We start from the raw sequence: 16812 nt of genomic DNA, 5'->3' as shown, positions 1-16812 counted from the left end.
GGGTTTATGAAGCAAATGTGATCTTCTCAGCTCTCAGTTCTTTCTTCATTTCACTTCAGATATTTATTGTCTGAACTGAACCAAACAGTCAGGATCCACGGTGGATTTCAGCTGCTGAAGCTCTTTTTCCTCCTACAGACGTGTTCTTGTTCAGTTCTTGGACGTGTGCAGAGTATTTTGCACACGGCACAACAGCTGCCCTCATTCAGTTTTTAGGAAGCGTTACCTTCTGCTAATAAAAAACACTCAGACACACACCTCCATTTTATGAACACACTGCAAAAACACAAAATCTTACCAAGATTATTTGTCTTATTTTAAGTCAAAAATATCTTATTTCTAGTCAAAATATCTAATTACACTTAAAATAAGACATGATCACCTCAGAAGTAAATTGTTTTTAGACAATTTTCACTTGTTTCAAGTGAAAATTCACTTGAAACAAGTGAAAATTTGCTTGTTTCATTGGCAAAATTTGCCAGTGGAAAAAGTGAAAATTCACTTGAAATAAGTGAAAATTAGCTAGAAACAAGAAACAAATTTTGCCAATGAAACAAGCAAATTTTCACTTGTTTCAAGCAAATTTTCACTTGAAACAAGAGACAATTGTCTAAAAACAAGTTACTTCTGAGGTGATCATGTCTTATTTTAAGTGTAACGAGATATTTTGACTAGGAATAAGACATTTTTGACTTGAAATAAGACAAATAATCTTGGTAAGATTTTGAGTTTTTGCAGTGCAGGTGGATTTCATCTTTCTGCACACCTGGGGAAGAGAAGATTTGGATGGTTAAGAATGTCTGGTGCATTTTTTCTCTTAACAGAAAAATAAGAGACAGTATTATTGACATAATTTTCAACATTAATACCTGACAATGAGGACAAAACTTCAAGTCCGCAAGTCAACTTATTTGATGGGTAAAATATACATAAAGTAAGTAGTCAACATGGATAAGCTTGACTGCCAAACAGTATCAGAGTCTAATTCTCCCTCAGCCTTTCCCAGTGTGAAGAGTCCCAGAGGATTCAAAGTCCTCTGTAGATGAAGCTGCTCAGTGGGTTTGATGTAAAGGGCGGCTGCTCTGAGTGTTACGTCCACTCTGTATATGTGACATGGTGCTGACAGGAAGACAGCACACATCCTGTCATGGAAAGCTTGTTGTCATGAATGAGCCGCTGTGTTTGTGTCAAGGTGTCGGCTCGGCTATGGATGTGTGTGAGGAGAGAGAGGAGGGGCTCCCTGCCTCTGAAAGCTCTCTGTCTGGGGAACATGACAGCCAGACCAAAGCTAAGAGGTGAGATGAGGATCTCTGACTGTCCATGACTGTTCTCCATCTCAGAGCTCAGCAGGCAAATCAGCACAGCAGCATTATTCACAGGAAAAGCTCTCTGTGTGTTTAGATCATATTTTATTTCTATTTTTTAATGTTTCTCAAAATAAGTTATTATTTTCTTAGTTTGTCACTAAGAAAGTAAAGCAAATCCCTTCAGTGTGTTCATGATGTTTCTATCAGGATCCAGCAGAAGAGACCAGACTCCCCTGGACCTGGACCTGAGCCCAGCTGTGTGTCCATGAAGAGTGATCGCTCTAAGGGTCGTCTTATTTGGTTCAGAGGCAGCCACCTCTCTGAGGATGATGGGTAATTATTTCACATTGATTATAAATCAGTTGTTTTTCTGTCATCAGATTCATGAGATCCAGAATTGGTTTGATCCTTCAGACTCTGTTGACTGAGTTTCCTCTTTCAAAACATCACATCCAATAACCATGTGTGTGTGTGTGTGTGTGTGTGTGTGTGTGTGTGTGTGTCCTCCACAGAGTCCAGCAGCAGAGCTCAGAGGTTCCCAGTGCTCAGTCTGCCCAGCAGCATCAAACAGACCTGGCCTCCATATTTAAGGTGTGCAAATGTCCAACAACATAGCGACTGAAAAACAGCCATTCTGCTCTGAATTGTCTCCGTGCTGCTCTCTTCACATCTTTCAGGCTGGATTACAGCAACAAGGATTCATTTAATCTGAGATTAGTTCCCGTCAGAGTCAGAGTTGGAAATGAAGGATGTCGGGTTTTATCGTCCTGGGGACGATAAAAACAGCAGCGGGGACACAAATCTACAGTGTCTGGAACAGTAGAGAAACTCACCGTCACAAATGAAATGATTGTAAAAGAAGTGAAATGTGTCAGTGTGCCTACTGGTGATGAAGGCAGAGCGTCACTGGGAGGCTGTGTCCACATGGTTTGTGTCAGTCACTCTGTCCACAGGGATTAAAAGCTGGTGTCTCTCACTGCTTCTACAGCGCTCAGCTTTTCTTCCATCGGCTCGTTGCCACTTGGCTTTGTAAAATATCTGATGTGAGCTGAGCTGCCTGCAGAACTCGCTGCTTTAGACAAGAATACGCTCACAAGGCTGAATGCAAAATGCTTCCATGTTGGATCTCCAACACGGGCTGTTTGCAGAAATCAGCCGCTTCACACGGGCAGCTGTGCACCTCCGTCCACGGCCCAGAGGTTCCACTCTGTGATGCAGAGAAGGCAGGAAAAAGTGGCAAAGCAGCAGCACAAGAAGAGGACTGATGCTGAAAGACAGTGTGTGTGTACATTTCCATCAGTGTCCACCAATCAGAGACAGGTTTGCATTTGCACTGCAGTTTGTGATGCATTTACTGATCCAGCAGTCAGAAATACAGCAAAAACAGTCACTCAGCCAGTCAGCAAGAGAATATTGAAAAGTGACTGTGGCCAAACACCTCGGCTGATTTCATGTTTTTATTCAGATATCAGTGCAGTGAACAAGCAGAACTTCCATGTTGGACCAGAGTGTGTCAGTAAAGTGATGACTTACTGAAATAAAGTTATTAAACCATATGTACTGTGTACAATGAAAAAAAGATCTTTAATTTTGGACAGTGGTTGTTCAGTCTGGGACAGCTGAAGGCAGAATTCGGGACAGCTTCCGGACACTGAGGGAAAAACGTCATTTTGAGCCCTGGGAGTTTAGCAAAGCCTGGTTTAAAAAGAGCAGATCAGATTTCAAAGGAAGCAGAGCTCTGCTGCTCAATGAAAAACTGATCCTGATTCAGTTGGTCCAAGTTTACAGATTTCAACTTTCCTCAGCGGATGACAGTTAAGTGAAGATGCTCACTGGGAAAACAGAGGAACAAGTGATCACATGAAGGTTGAGGACTAAAAGCAGACGGACTCACATGCTGTCAGAAGCCAGGAAGCAGAAAGAGAGAAAGCAGTTTGTCTGTTTCCTCTGACAGGGGAACCAGTTTGCTGTGGCTCGCTAACAAGCAGTGAGCTGCTCATCGTGGCTCCACAGACGTTCAAACTTCTCCTCCTCTTCTGAGAAACAGGTTGGGCTGAAGAAATGCAGTAGGCCGGACAAATCCTGCAAGATAAAAGAAAACACAATCATTAGAAAAAAGAGACTTTCTGACTGACAGGACAGTCTGTCTCTGTCTTTGAACAACTCCATCATTTTGCTCCAAAATGCAGACATTTTCAAAGTTAAAGCCCCTCAAGTGTAAATTAAAGTTAAAACCAAACCAATTGATCAACCACCAGTTTTGGAGGATCAGGATTCAACTTAATCTAGTTTTAGATTAGAAACTAAACTGAGGTTTAAAGAGACGTTTAAACTGAACCCATCTTCATTTTCAAGCTGTTTTAAAGGTCGGTGCAAACCGTGATTTAACTGGGTTTAAAAATGAATCCTCGTTGGTGCAGCCCAGCCTCAGGCTCTTTGACCTGGATCTGATTTTGTGTTTTGTGTCCAAAATTTAATATGGAAGTTTAATTCTTTTATTTTTCTGTTGCAGCTGCTGGAGGAGAACATGGTCACCTTTGTGAAGAATGAGCTGAAAAATCTACAGAGGTCTCTGAGTCCAAATTACCCAGAATGCTCAGAGAGGCAGAGGGAGGATGAGGAGGAAGAGCAGAGGAGGAGCAGGGAGTTTTTTCTGCAGATCACACTGCACTTCCTGAGGAGGATGAAGCAGGAGGAGCTGGCTGAGTGTCTGTGGAGCAGTAAGGAAAAAAAAATAAATTTAAATTAAAAAAATCTTATTTTTAGTCTTTTTGCTTCAAGATTTTTCTTCTTTGGCTGTGCACTCGACGTCCAGCTCTCCTAAACTCTGAGAAACTTTTAAATTTTCCTCCTCATTTCTCACAAACTCCCATTCGTTACTGAAAAATATTAATTAACAGCCGAGTGAAACAGCCAATCAGATCAAAGCAGCTGTGATGCGTCAGGCTGTTGCTTGATGACAGATTATTTCAGCCTCTGAGTTTTCCTCCCGGCCAGCAGAGGGCGGCTCGTCCTCCTCCTGCCTGCTGGTGAAAAGCAGCTTCCTGTTTTCCCGTCTCATCCCGCCGGCTTCCCCGGGACAGCGGCGGCGCTCCGGCTGAGGCAGGGCTGTGTTGTTTGTTCAACTGTGAACATTATTCTCCCCAAATCCTGATCGGGACGTGCAGCTCTTTGTTTGTTCCTGCAGTCTGTTGTTTGGCGGCGGCTGCTTTGTGTTGTTGTGCTCTGATAGCACATGTTTACAGAGGTGTTGTCATGGCAACGCCTTGACCAGTCAAGACAGACAGCCCTTTTAGCTTCTCCTAAAAGTTCCTGGAGCAGGGCCCAAATCAGCTTCCAGGAACTCTAACCTGGAACCATGTTGTTGCCATAGAAACGATTGCAGAACTCGTAAAATAGCCTTCAGGTCTCGGCGCACCTCGCTACGTTCTGACAGTCGAACAGGACTAATAGATACACTAACCAGGAAATATTCATGTTTTTCATATGTAATACAACATTGTTTTGTTGATGTTTTTGTTTGTTCATTCAGAAACTCTTGCTGCTCTTTGCCAATGTGAACTCAAATCTAAGCTGAAGAAGAAGTGTGAGTGTGTGTTTGAGGGGATTGCTAAAGCAGGAAACCCAACACTTCTGAATCAGATCTACACAGAGCTGTACATCACAGAGGGAGGGAGTGGAGAGCTCAATGAGGAACATGAGGTCAGATGGATTGAAACAGCATCCAGGAAACCAGACACACCAGAAACACCAATCAGATGTGAGGACATCTTTAAACCTTTACCTGGAAGAGATGGACCAATCAGGACAGTTATGACAAAGGGAGTGGCTGGCATTGGGAAAACAGTCTTAACACAGAAGTTCACTCTGGACTGGGCTGAACACAAAGCCAACCAGCATGTCCACTTCACATTTCCATTCACTTTCAGAGAGCTGAATCTGCTGAGAGGGAAAAAGTTGAGCTTGGTGGAACTTGTTCATCACTTCTTCACTGAGACCAAAGAAGCAGGAATCAGCAGGTTTGAGCAGTTCCAGGTTGTGTTGATCTTTGACGGTCTGGATGAGTGTCGACTTCCTCTGGACTTCAACAACAACCAGATCCTGACTGATGTTACAGAGCCCACCTCAGTGGACCTTCTGCTGACAAACCTCATCAAGGGGAACCTGCTTCCCTCTGCTCGCCTCTGGATAACCACACGACCCGCAGCGGCCAATCAGATCCCTCCTGAGTGTGTTGACATGGTGACGGAGGTGAGAGGCTTCACTGACCCACAGAAGGAGGAATACTTCAGGAAGAGATTCAAAGATGAGGAGCAGGCCAGCAGAATCATCTCCCACATCAAGACGTCCCGAAGCCTCCACATCATGTGCCACATCCCAGTCTTCTGCTGGATCACTGCTACAGTTCTGGAGGACGTGTTGAAAACCAGTGAGAGAGGAGACCTGCCCAAGACCCTGACTGAGATGTACATCCATTTCCTGCTGGTTCAGTCCAAAGTGCAGAACGTCAAGTATCATGGGAGAGCTGGGACAGATCCACTCTGGACTCCAGAGACCAGGGAGATGATCCTGTCTCTGGGAAAACTGGCTTTTGAGCAGCTGGAGAAAGGCAACCTGATCTTCTATGAAGCAGACCTGGCAGAGTGTGGCATTGATATCAGAGCAGCCTCAGTGTACTCAGGAGTGTTCACACAGATCTTTAAAGAGGAGCGTGGGCTGCACCAGGACAAGGTTTTCTGCTTCGTCCATCTGAGCCTTCAGGAGTTTCTGGCTGCTCTTTATGTCTTTCTGACCTTCATCAACTCTGGAGTCAATCTGCTGACACAAAAATCTACCTCCTGGTGGTCTGCAGTGTTCAACAAATTCAAACTAAAACGAAAACCCCTCCTCCAGAGTGCTGTGGACAAGGCCTTACAGAGTCCAAATGGACACCTGGACCTGTTCCTGCGCTTCCTCCTGGGTCTTTCACTGCAGACCAATCAGACTCTCCTACGAGGCCTGATGATACAGACAGGAAGTAGCTCACAGACCAATCAGGAAACAGTCCAGTACATCAAGGAGAAGATCAAGGACAGTCCCTCTCCAGAGAGAAGCATCAACCTGTTCCACTGTCTGAATGAGCTTAAGGACCATTCTCTAGTGGAGGAGATCCAACAGTACCTGAGATCAGGACGTCTCTCCACAGTCAAACTGTCCCCTGCTCAGTGGTCAGCTCTGGTCTTCATCTTACTGTCATCAGAAGAAGATCTGGAGGTGTTTAACCTGAAGAAATACTCTGCTTCAGAGGAGGCTCTTCTGAAGCTGCTGCCAGTGGTCAAAGCCTCCAAGAAATCTGTGTAGGTTCATTTAGAATTGGATTTATTTAATACTTTAACTTTGGTGAACTATAGGTGAACCTTATTACATGAGGAAAAAGTTTACTTTTTCAAATTTACCTTGTTCTTCACTAATTCCTCCTCAGGCTGAGTGACTGTAATCTGTCAGAGAGAAGCTGTGCAGCTCTGGCCTCAGTTCTCAGATCCCAGTCCTCTAGTCTGAGAGAGCTGGACCTGAGTAACAACCAGCTGCAGGATTCAGGCGTGAAGCGTCTCTCTGCTGGACTGGAGAGTCCACACTGCAGACTGGAGGCTCTCAGGTCAGGATCAGAGAACTCAAGAGCTATCAAACTGGGCTAAATGAAAACACAAAGCCGATCATACTTTTGAATGTTTGTCTGAATGAACCCAGCTAATTTCAGAATAGTGTGCTGATGAGAAAATCCAACATGTATCTGTATCAGACTGTGTTGTTGTGTTTGGTGTGTCCATGTGCAGGCTGTCAGGCTGTCTGCTCACACAGGAAGGCTGTGCTTCTCTGGCCTCAGCTCTGAGCTCCAACCCCTCCCATCTGAGAGAGCTGGACCTGAGCTACAATCATCCAGGAGACTCAGGAGTGAAGCTGCTCTCTGCTGGACTGGAGGATCCAACCTGGAGACTGGAGGCTCTCAGGTATGGAGAGACACACACAATGTCTTCTAGAGGGCTGAGGAGTATTGTTTGATGTTGAATGGTGGATATGAGTGACGTGCTCTGCTAAATCCTTAATTGGGAAGGTTATTCACTGCCCATGTTTCCATCCTCAAAGAGAATCTGCTGCTCTGACTCTGTTTCTTCCTCCAGGGTGGACCATGGTGGAGAGCAGAGGTTGAAACCAGGTGTGAGGAAGTGTAAGTGTGGATTTAGTTTGATTCCTGAACACAAAGCAGCAAACATTCAGCTTTTTAGATGGTGCAGCTGCAGCTTCTGCTGTTTGTTCTCAGCTGCTTTTAATGTTGAACCAAAAATCATTTAGTTGCTGCTCGAGAACAAACACTGTCTTTATTCCCTGATCCTCATTTGGCTGTTTAATTTTGATCAATTGATTTTGATTCATTTTATCACAACAGACATCTACAAAGTTAAAATGTCCATGCTTGTATCATCCTGACTGAGTGGTATCCATCTCTGTAATGAAATGTCTAACATGTGGAAGTTGTGTGTTTCCAGTGTGGATGTTGTGGGGAAACAGAAGCAGACAACTTCTCTGCTTGACTCGGCTAACTGGCGTGTTGTTTGTTGCAGTGCTAACACATGTTGCTGCTCAGTAACATGGAGCCGTAACACGCACCACACACTGCTTTTAAACTGCCACAAGGAGTTACCCGTTACTATGGCATCACACTCAGCTCTTAAAGTGAACGAGTAACACAGAAAGGCACAAAACAGAACTGAACATGTTGAATGTTAGAACCAATGACAGGCCAATTATAATGAATTATGACCACAGTTCTATTATGTGTTTGCTACTAAACTGTAATTAGAATGATAATAATAACAATAACAAAACAACAATAAGAATAATGTCAATATTGCTAATTGTAATAATAGTAATAAGAACAACCACAACAATTATTATCATTATTATAATTATTATTGTGTTGTATTTTTCAAAACAAAACTACAAAGTACTTCATATAGCAAGATATAATAGAATAAAACTTAACCTTCAAAGTGCATAATTAAAAGAACTGCAATTATATTAATAAAAAACGGGGATAAAAAGAGAAATACAAAAATGATTTTTCATAAAAACCTTTTGCTTTCCATATAAACAGCTCTGGCATCATGAACGTGTTAAACGATTGACTTGAAACTGTTAATAAAGCAACAGATAATAAAGCCAACAGGTGTGTTAGATAACAATCTGCTGGTGTTTTGTGTCTTGTTCTCTCCATCAGATTCCTGTGAACTCAAACTGGACACAAACACAGCACACAGACACCTCGTCCTGTCTGAGGACAACAGGAAGGTGACAGTGGGACAGAAGCAGGCATATCCTGATCACCCAGAGAGGTTTGACTACTGGTGGTGGCAGATCCTGTGTAGAGATGGTCTGACTGGTCGCTGTTACTGGGAGGTCGAGTGGGAAGGAGAGGTTAATATCGCAGTGACTTACAGAGGAATCAGCAGGACAGGAGCCGGTGCTGACAGCTGTTTTGGACGGAACAAAAACTCCTGGAGTCTGATCTGCTCTGATGAAAGTTTCTCTGTCAGGCATAACGACATCATTACAGACATCCCTGCCCCCCCCTCCTCTAACAGAGTGGCAGTGTATCTGGACTGGCCTGCTGGCTCTCTGTCCTTCTACAGCGTCTCCTCTGACACACTGATCCACCTCCACACCTTCACCTCCACATTCACTCAGCCTCTGTACCCGGGCTTTGGGGTTGGGTCACATGGTTCCTCAGTGTCTCTGTGTCAGATGGAGTGAGAGTCTCCTCCTGTGTGGAGAAACACTTCTAATAATATAATAATAATATATCTTTATTGATCCCCGGGGGGGAAATTTAAAAGGTCACCAGCGCATAAGACATATACGATAACATATACATTTCGTAACAATGGAATACATTCATGAATTACATCAGGGGCCGTCAAAGGATCGCTGCAGTCCCAATACTGATTAAGAATGAAGTAAGTTTATATTGCACCTAACAAAAACACAAGAAAGCACGGGAAATAAATGTTCTCGGGCCAGCAAGTAGTGCTCTACTAATTGCCACCCTAGTGCGTGCTATTAAGCAACCTGATAACTGTGAGCACAAAGGACTTCCTATAACGCTCTGTGGAGCACTTTGGCATTAACAGCCGGTCTCTGAACGAACTCCGCAGGCCCCTGAACACACTATGCAGTGGATGATCCTCATGTTCAAGTATGGCCCTCAGCTTCCGCCTAGTTCTGGCTTCCATGACACTCTCGAGAGGATCAAGTGGGCAACCAACTATTGATCCAGCCTTTTTGATTAATTTATTTACTTTGTTCTTATCGTCAGCCGTGATGCTGTTGCCCCAACATACAACAGCATAAAACGAAACACTGGCCACAATACTTTGATAAAACACATTTAAAAGACTCCTGCCCACATCAAAGCATCTCAATTTTCGGAGAAAGAACAGCCTGGATTGGGCTTTTTTAATCACAGCACTGCTGTTCTCTTTCCAATTCAGGCCCTCATCAATATGTACACCAAGGTATTATAGGATGACACAATCTCTATCAGGCAGCTATTGATGATTAGAGGAACAGGCCTGACTTTTTTCCTCCTGAAGTCTATAACTAACTCTTTAGTTTTATTAACATTCAGGATTAAGTGGTTGACTTCACACCATTTGACAAATTTGTCCACTTCCTCTCGATACCTCTGCTCCTCGCCATTTATTATAAGGCCGACCATAGCTGAATCATCAGCATATTTTTGGAGGAAGCACTCGTCATCATTACACCTGTAGTCAGCAGTATATAAGGAAAATAAAAAAGGCGCCAAGACTGTACCTTGTGGGGCCCCTGTTTTAGTCAGGATGGTGTCAGAGGTCTGGCCATCATGTCTGACATATTGTGGCCTGTCGATAAGATAGTCCATCAGCAGCTCAATAGTTGCAGTTAATCAGTTTGGAGGCAAGCAGGTGCGGCTGGATCGTATTAAATGCACTTGAGAAGTCAAAAAAAGTGATGCGTATATAACTAGCTGCTTTCTCAAGATGACTGTATATACGATGTAGCATATGTAAAAGTGCATCATCAACCCCTAGTCCCTTCCTATAAGCGAACTGGAGCGGGTCCTGAAATGACTGGACCTGTGAAGAAAGAGGCTCTAATAGTGTCCTCTCGAAACATTTCATAATTTGGGAGGTCAGGGCTATCTCAAATCATTTAACTCATGAACCGGTCATTTCTTCTTGGGAACTGGTATAATACAAGAGGTTTTCCACAACATAGGCAGGCTGGGTGTTACAGATGTTCTTGGCACAGAAAGTAAAAGAGAAAAAACATAATGAAACACAAAGCACAGCTGGTCTGCACAGGTTCTTAAAACACGTGGGTGAGCACCATCAGGACCAGCTCCCTTGTTGGTTTTAATTCTTTTCAGCTGATGGCGAACTTGGTCTACTGTGATGGTTACAGGGGGAAGTGTGCTATCACTATCTCTCTGCAACAAAGATAGAGAGACCTGGGCCTGTTCACTGGAAAAGTCATGCCTATCGAATCTGGCAAAGAAAGAGTTTACCTCATTAGGAGTGACCCCCTCTTTCATGAGGCCCCCTCTGGTCACACCACAGCCAGTTACAAGCTTCATACTATCCCACACAGCCTTACTATTTCGGTCCTGTACCTTATTCTCTATCTTCTGTTTGTACACCCTTTTTGCCTGCCGTATGACACATTTCAAGCTTTTCTGAGCAGTTTTAATACTCTCCCTCTCTCCACTGGCAAAAGCGACCTTTTTCCTTTTAATAGCCTCCCTCACATCCCCTGTCACCCAGGGTTTATTATTCGAATAGCATTTAATTGTTTTACAGGGGATATCTTTTTCATAACAGAAGTTAATATAGTCAGTCATTCGGCAGAACTCATCACTGTCCTCAAAGAAGATAGATCAGTCAGTACACTCAAGCTCCCACTGAAGTTTGTTGCTGGCCTCCTCTGACCATTCCCGCTCAGTTTTAGTTGTAGCAGGCTGTCTGCGCACAATCGGGGTGTACTTAGTGCTCAGGTACACTAGATTGTGATCTGATTGTCCCAGGGGAGGTAATGAGTGCGATACATAACTGTCCTTAAAATTACAATAAAATAAGTCAATAGTTCTGTCATTCCTGGTAGGACAGGTGACAAATTGTTTGAACGAAGGCAGAGCAGAGGAAAGCGTGCAGTGATTGAAGTCTCCGTTTACAATCATCAGTGCATCAGGAGAGCGACTCTGCAGTTCATGCGTGATGCTATATATAGTGTTCGTTGCCGTTTTAGCGTTAGCAGATGGCGGTATGTAGACCACAATGACAATAACGTGGGATATCTCACGGGGTAACTAATACGGCCGGCAACTCACCGCTAGAAGTTCAATGTCTGGGTCCGAAACAGTCCGCTTCACCGTGATATGCCCAGGGAAACACCATCTGTTATTCGTGTAGAGACACAGGCCACCGCCAGCCTTCTTGCTTGTGTTCATACGGACCCTGTCCAGACGAGATAACGTGAATCCGTCCATTTCAAGAAAGGAAGAGGGAGTATTATCAGTCAACCACGTCTCCGTGAAACAAAGGAGACTGCACTGGCGAAAGAGGTCGTCCACTTTATTTGACAGGGAGCGTACGTTTCCCATTATAACTGAGGGGAAGAATGGTTTAAAGTGTCGCCGTCTGTTTCTGACTTTCACGCCGCCTCTACGGCCTCTCTTCCTCCTTTTTTCTGGCCTTAGTTCTGGGGGTATGTACGAAGCAAACCCGTCTCTTGCGGTTGCCTCTGTTCCAGCAGGTCGGAGTTCAAGGAGCCTCTCCCGGCTGTAGGTGAGTATGACAGGTGTAATGCAGTCCACGCCAAGTGGCTGCACGCTGCTCCAACAATAGGTTAGGCACAGCCATCCAAGCAGCACCATGGTGGGAGAGCTGAATCCAAACATTGTGACTTTGACACAGGATCAATGCCCAACAGTAGAAGTGTAACTCGAGAATAGATTAAAAACAGTTAAGAACAATAAAAAACAGACAACACGCGGTGACCGAGTCGCCAGCCTGCAGCAGGGGCGGCGCCAAAAAAATTTATGACTATGACTTCTAACATCACACAAGTACAAGAACATGGACATATTTCTTTTGTCCTGTCCTTTGTCCTTTCTTTTTTGAGGCATGGGTATTCATCTGATCTCCTGTCTTTGATGATTCACAGGCTAAAATGCCCTGTTTGGACTGTAGTCCTGCTCTTTAGTTAATCCTGTGTAGATATGACCCCTAATAAAAGATGTTCAACCAAAGAGAAATATTGCCGCTTTTCCCTTCTTACACTGTTCTAGTGGAGATGAAAGGTGCATTTTACTTTTTACCAGGAAACAGCAGCACTGTATCAAATCCAGTCGTATGTATGTAGTTTTATACAGTCTGTGTTAGTGTGTGAAAGCCTGGATAATGTCATCTCTAATCATGCTTTTTATGTAAATTTCATTGTTGCTACTGTTATTATACGCCATACAAATGTTCCTATCTGAAACATGTCAGTTTTGGCCCATATTTGAACTTCCTTATATTATTGTAAATTTGATGTGTGCATTTTATATGAAAACCTTTAAACCCTTTGAAACCATTCCTGCTGACCTGAAGTTTTAGACCTGTCGTCTTCTATCCCTCTTTAAAAAACAGCTTGATTTTCCAAGCCTTTCAGGGTTTTAAATTGCTATACCTGCAAACCACAGCAGTCTGTCTTTCTCTCTGTATGTCTGATGCAGAACCCAGCTTGTGACGTTTAGCCTCATGGACCCATGTAGGACAGATTTTTAGTTTTTGGCTTCACGCTGATCAGTAGAAGAGTCTTCACTGGTCATGGGAAGATGAGAGCGGTGAAATCTGGGATTACTTTACTCAGTCATGTACATTCTCTAGCTGGTATAATGTCTGATGAATTTAGAGTAGTGAAAGTAAATTTTCTTAATTTACTGAAGATTCCCTTAAGGACCCTCAGGCGTCCCCAGGCCTCAGTTTGAGACCCGCTGGTTGACAGTTCCTCTCAGTTTTATTTTTAGGCTGCAGTACAGGAGATTGACCACTAGAGGTCAGAGTCTGACTGAATCTGACTGCTGGGAAACATTCACATACAGGAAAAATAATTTATTTGTTTTTATTAGGTGTTCAAATCTGAATAAAACCACAGACTGTAAACAACACTGCTTACTGACTGTTTTGAAGCCAGGAGCCATCATGTTGACTCTCTGGACACACAACTTATTTCCATGATGTGATCTTTGTTTTATTCTAATGTGTAATGTTGTAACTGTGCTTTGTTTTATATGGGATTGTTTTTATAGTTGTATATGTTAGAAAATGAGCTGCCACACATGTTTATGTAAATGTTGATCTATGTGCATTGCCCCTGCAAAATTAAATTTAACCAAATAAAATAAACAACAAGTCACCTGTGGTTTTAGCTCCTTGGTTGAACCTTCTCTTTAAGGATTCTTCTTCTTCTTCATCTTCTTCTGCTTCTTCCTCTTCTTCTGCCCTGGAATAATCTGTACCTCAGAGACTGTAAGTCCTACAGCGGCAGCTCATAGAGTTGTTGAACTCTCAATTATTAACCACAGGACTATGTGTGCGTCTCTCTCCCTCTCTCTCTCTCTCACTGTGTGTGTGTGTGTGTGTGTGTGTGTGTGTGTGTGTGTGTGTGTGTGTGTGCATAGAGGTAGCTGGGAATAATTCAGAACAGCATTTTATAAAGTTGTATGAACCTAAACACTCTCCTCCTCCCCCTCAGATCCTCAGAGTGATTTCAGTTACTTATTTCCTACATTTCCCAGAATTCCTTTCATCAACCCGGAGATAAGGGGTGGGGACTGGTTGCATCCAGCTGCTGGTTTCACATGGAGAGAGAGAGATGTAGAGGTGTAGTCGCATATGAGACGTGAGTTCTGTGCATTCAGATCTGTAGTGAAATGTGTGTGGAGCTACATCCCACCAGGAGGGGGCGCCAGTGTCTCCCCCTCGTGGGTGAACTGGGCTCTGGCCTGGGTCACAGTGGGCTCTGTTAAAGCGCACAGTCTGCAGTAGGTATTTTAACCGAGGAAAAAAGTCTGTTTGCTCCAGGCTCCTGGCTCTAAAGGCTCGTCCTGAGTCTCTTCATGAATCCTGGCTGTGTTTTGGGCGTAACATGCAGTGAACCAATCAGAGGCCGTCTCCCGTCCCCTCTAACAGCCAGGTGTGTCTCACCTTGGTGGGTTGCTGTTCTAATGGAGGATTCTCCAGGTAAGAAGGAAGGAGACGGAGTGAAAGCTCCCGAGCAGATCAGGACTCCATCTGAGCTCCCTGAGGTGAAGCAGTGTCCCTGTGTGTGGGACAAGCAGAGCAGACGCTCGCCAGCGCCCCCTATGGAGGCCACCATCACTGTCTGATGATGAGCTTCAGACAGCAGAGAGACCTGCAGCACTGACCTCAGAGCAGGACTCCTCTCCTCCTCCTGGCTCAAAGCGGCTAGAAAAGCTTTCAGTGGTGTATCAGGACCATTGTGGGTAAAAAAAAAAAAAAAAATTAAATTAAATTAAATAAAAGGAAAATTAAAAATTCACGATATAGTTATAAATTTATGAGGGAAAATACGCACAAATTTGGGAGCAAATGTGAACATTCTGCAAGATTATGAGGTCATAAATGTTACAAGCTAAAAAGGTTGGATCAGCCTCGTCACACGGGGTGGCTGCAGGTTTCATTTATTCAGCCACATAGAAACATCATATTGTTCAAGTGCATCATCTGTGTTTAAACTGTCTTTTACAGCTGTTTTTATTCTGACTGTAGATTTTTTAATGAGACAGTCAGCTGACTATGCATCCTATAGATTATGTTTACCGAATATTCACTCAGGTGGCTTTGAACATACCGTTGTCCAGAGATAGCCTACTTCACGACTTAAGGATAATTATTATTTTTGTATCAATAATTTTGAAAAATATAATACAAAATACCTATGCGATGTGTTTCACAGCATCACAGTTAGCCACTCATGTTCTTCTGATTGAATGAATGAATGAGTGAATGAATGAATGAATGAATTATTTTTTGGATCATTTGGATTCCAGCACTTTGTGCCTTTAATTAGGATATATGGAGAAGCATCCCATCGTCATGCTAACTTTTAATCTAAGATTATTAAACAGGCATTAGAGAGCTAATTTGCTGACACCATTTTTTTTTTATTATTATTTTATTTTATTTTTTTTTAATGTTTAGACTTCGTATATAGATTGAGAGCAGCCAAAAAATGTATGTGTAATTATGTAAATATACCAGTATTATTACATGTTATTAGTAAATTATCAATTCGACTAATTCTGACTCTGATTCTGGTTTATTTCTGCCTCATGATCCATCCAAAGGTGTGACATCGAGTTTTAAAGTGAAGCAGCTACACACTGATGTAGCGCTCTCTCTCTCTCTCTCTCTCTCTCTCTCTCTCTCTCTCTCTCTCTCTCTCTCTCTCTCGCTGCACGCGTGCAGGCTGGAAAGCGACCAAACGAGCAGACGGACCGTAACTGAACACACTTCAGTCTGCATTTATTTTTTACTCTGTCACTTTTACATCACCTGTTCACAAACTTTTTAGGTTTTTTTGTTGTGTGGTTGTTGTTGTTGTTGTTGTTGAATCAGGAGGTTTCATCCAAACGTTTCCACTCTGGATCCAGCTGCAGACTAAAACTGAGCCAAACCTCGGCGTGATCCTGCTCCAGGTTTTGTTTTATTTTGTTTTGGTTTTTTTGTGCTTCATTTTGGAGCTGGAGCTCAAACTTTAACTAGGCCGGCCAGCTGTGGGGGAGATGCCGGGGTTTGTGGCTTTGCTGGCCGTGTTTGCGGTCTGTTCGGCCGGACAGGGGAGCTCCGTGTCCGGGGACAGGGGGCCGGGGCTGACCGGCTGCCCTGGCCGCTGTCGGTGCGAGGTGGACGGGCTGCTTCACCGTGTGGACTGCGCCGACCTGGGGCTCCGGGACCTGCCGAGCAACCTGAGCGTCTTCACGTCCTACCTGTAGGTCAACACTGTGTGTGTGTGTGTGTGTGTGTGTGTGTGTGTGTGTGTGTGTGTGTGTGTATCTTTCTCCTTTTAACTGTTTATCATACTGGATGTCTTATTAACCTGCTGTTGCACGCTCTCTCTCTGTGTCTCTCGAATAACAGCCCATGCAGTGTGTGTGTGTGTGTGTGTGTGTGTGTGTGTGTGGCTGCTCGACTCTCTTGAGAAACAGAGCACCTGTCCCATTGCAAGCGCGTGTGTGTGTCTACTTTCTTTCACAACCTTGTCAAATACCAACTCGAGCAGTGTGCGCGTGCGTGTGCGGGTGTGTGCGCTCGCACACGTGTGTTTCAGTTATTGTCGCTCATGTGCTGAAGAGATTTGGCCATAATACTTGTTGATAGAGAGCAGGACAGAGAAGAAACCTGCGACCTCTGACCTTTACATG

At 43.8% G+C, this 16812-nt stretch overlaps 1 long non-coding RNA gene across 1 annotated transcript; it reads right to left on the bottom strand.

The window, feature by feature from the left end:
* Positions 1-5171: 5171 nt before the first annotated feature.
* LOC115355215 (uncharacterized) lies at positions 5172-8941 on the bottom strand. The gene is made up of 3 exons (XR_003927857.1): positions 8827-8941; positions 7862-7863; positions 5172-5184 (listed from the first exon to the last, which is right to left on the bottom strand). It is a non-coding gene; the product is annotated as an uncharacterized LOC115355215 (long non-coding RNA).
* Between the last annotated feature and the right edge of the window lie 7871 nt (positions 8942-16812).

The sequence above is a fragment of the Myripristis murdjan genome, chromosome 23, assembly GCF_902150065.1.
Source record: "Myripristis murdjan chromosome 23, fMyrMur1.1, whole genome shotgun sequence".
Taxonomy (NCBI): Eukaryota; Metazoa; Chordata; class Actinopteri; order Holocentriformes; family Holocentridae; genus Myripristis; species Myripristis murdjan.
Note: the sequence above shows the minus strand (reverse complement) of the source record. Positions and strands in the feature narration are given on the sequence as shown.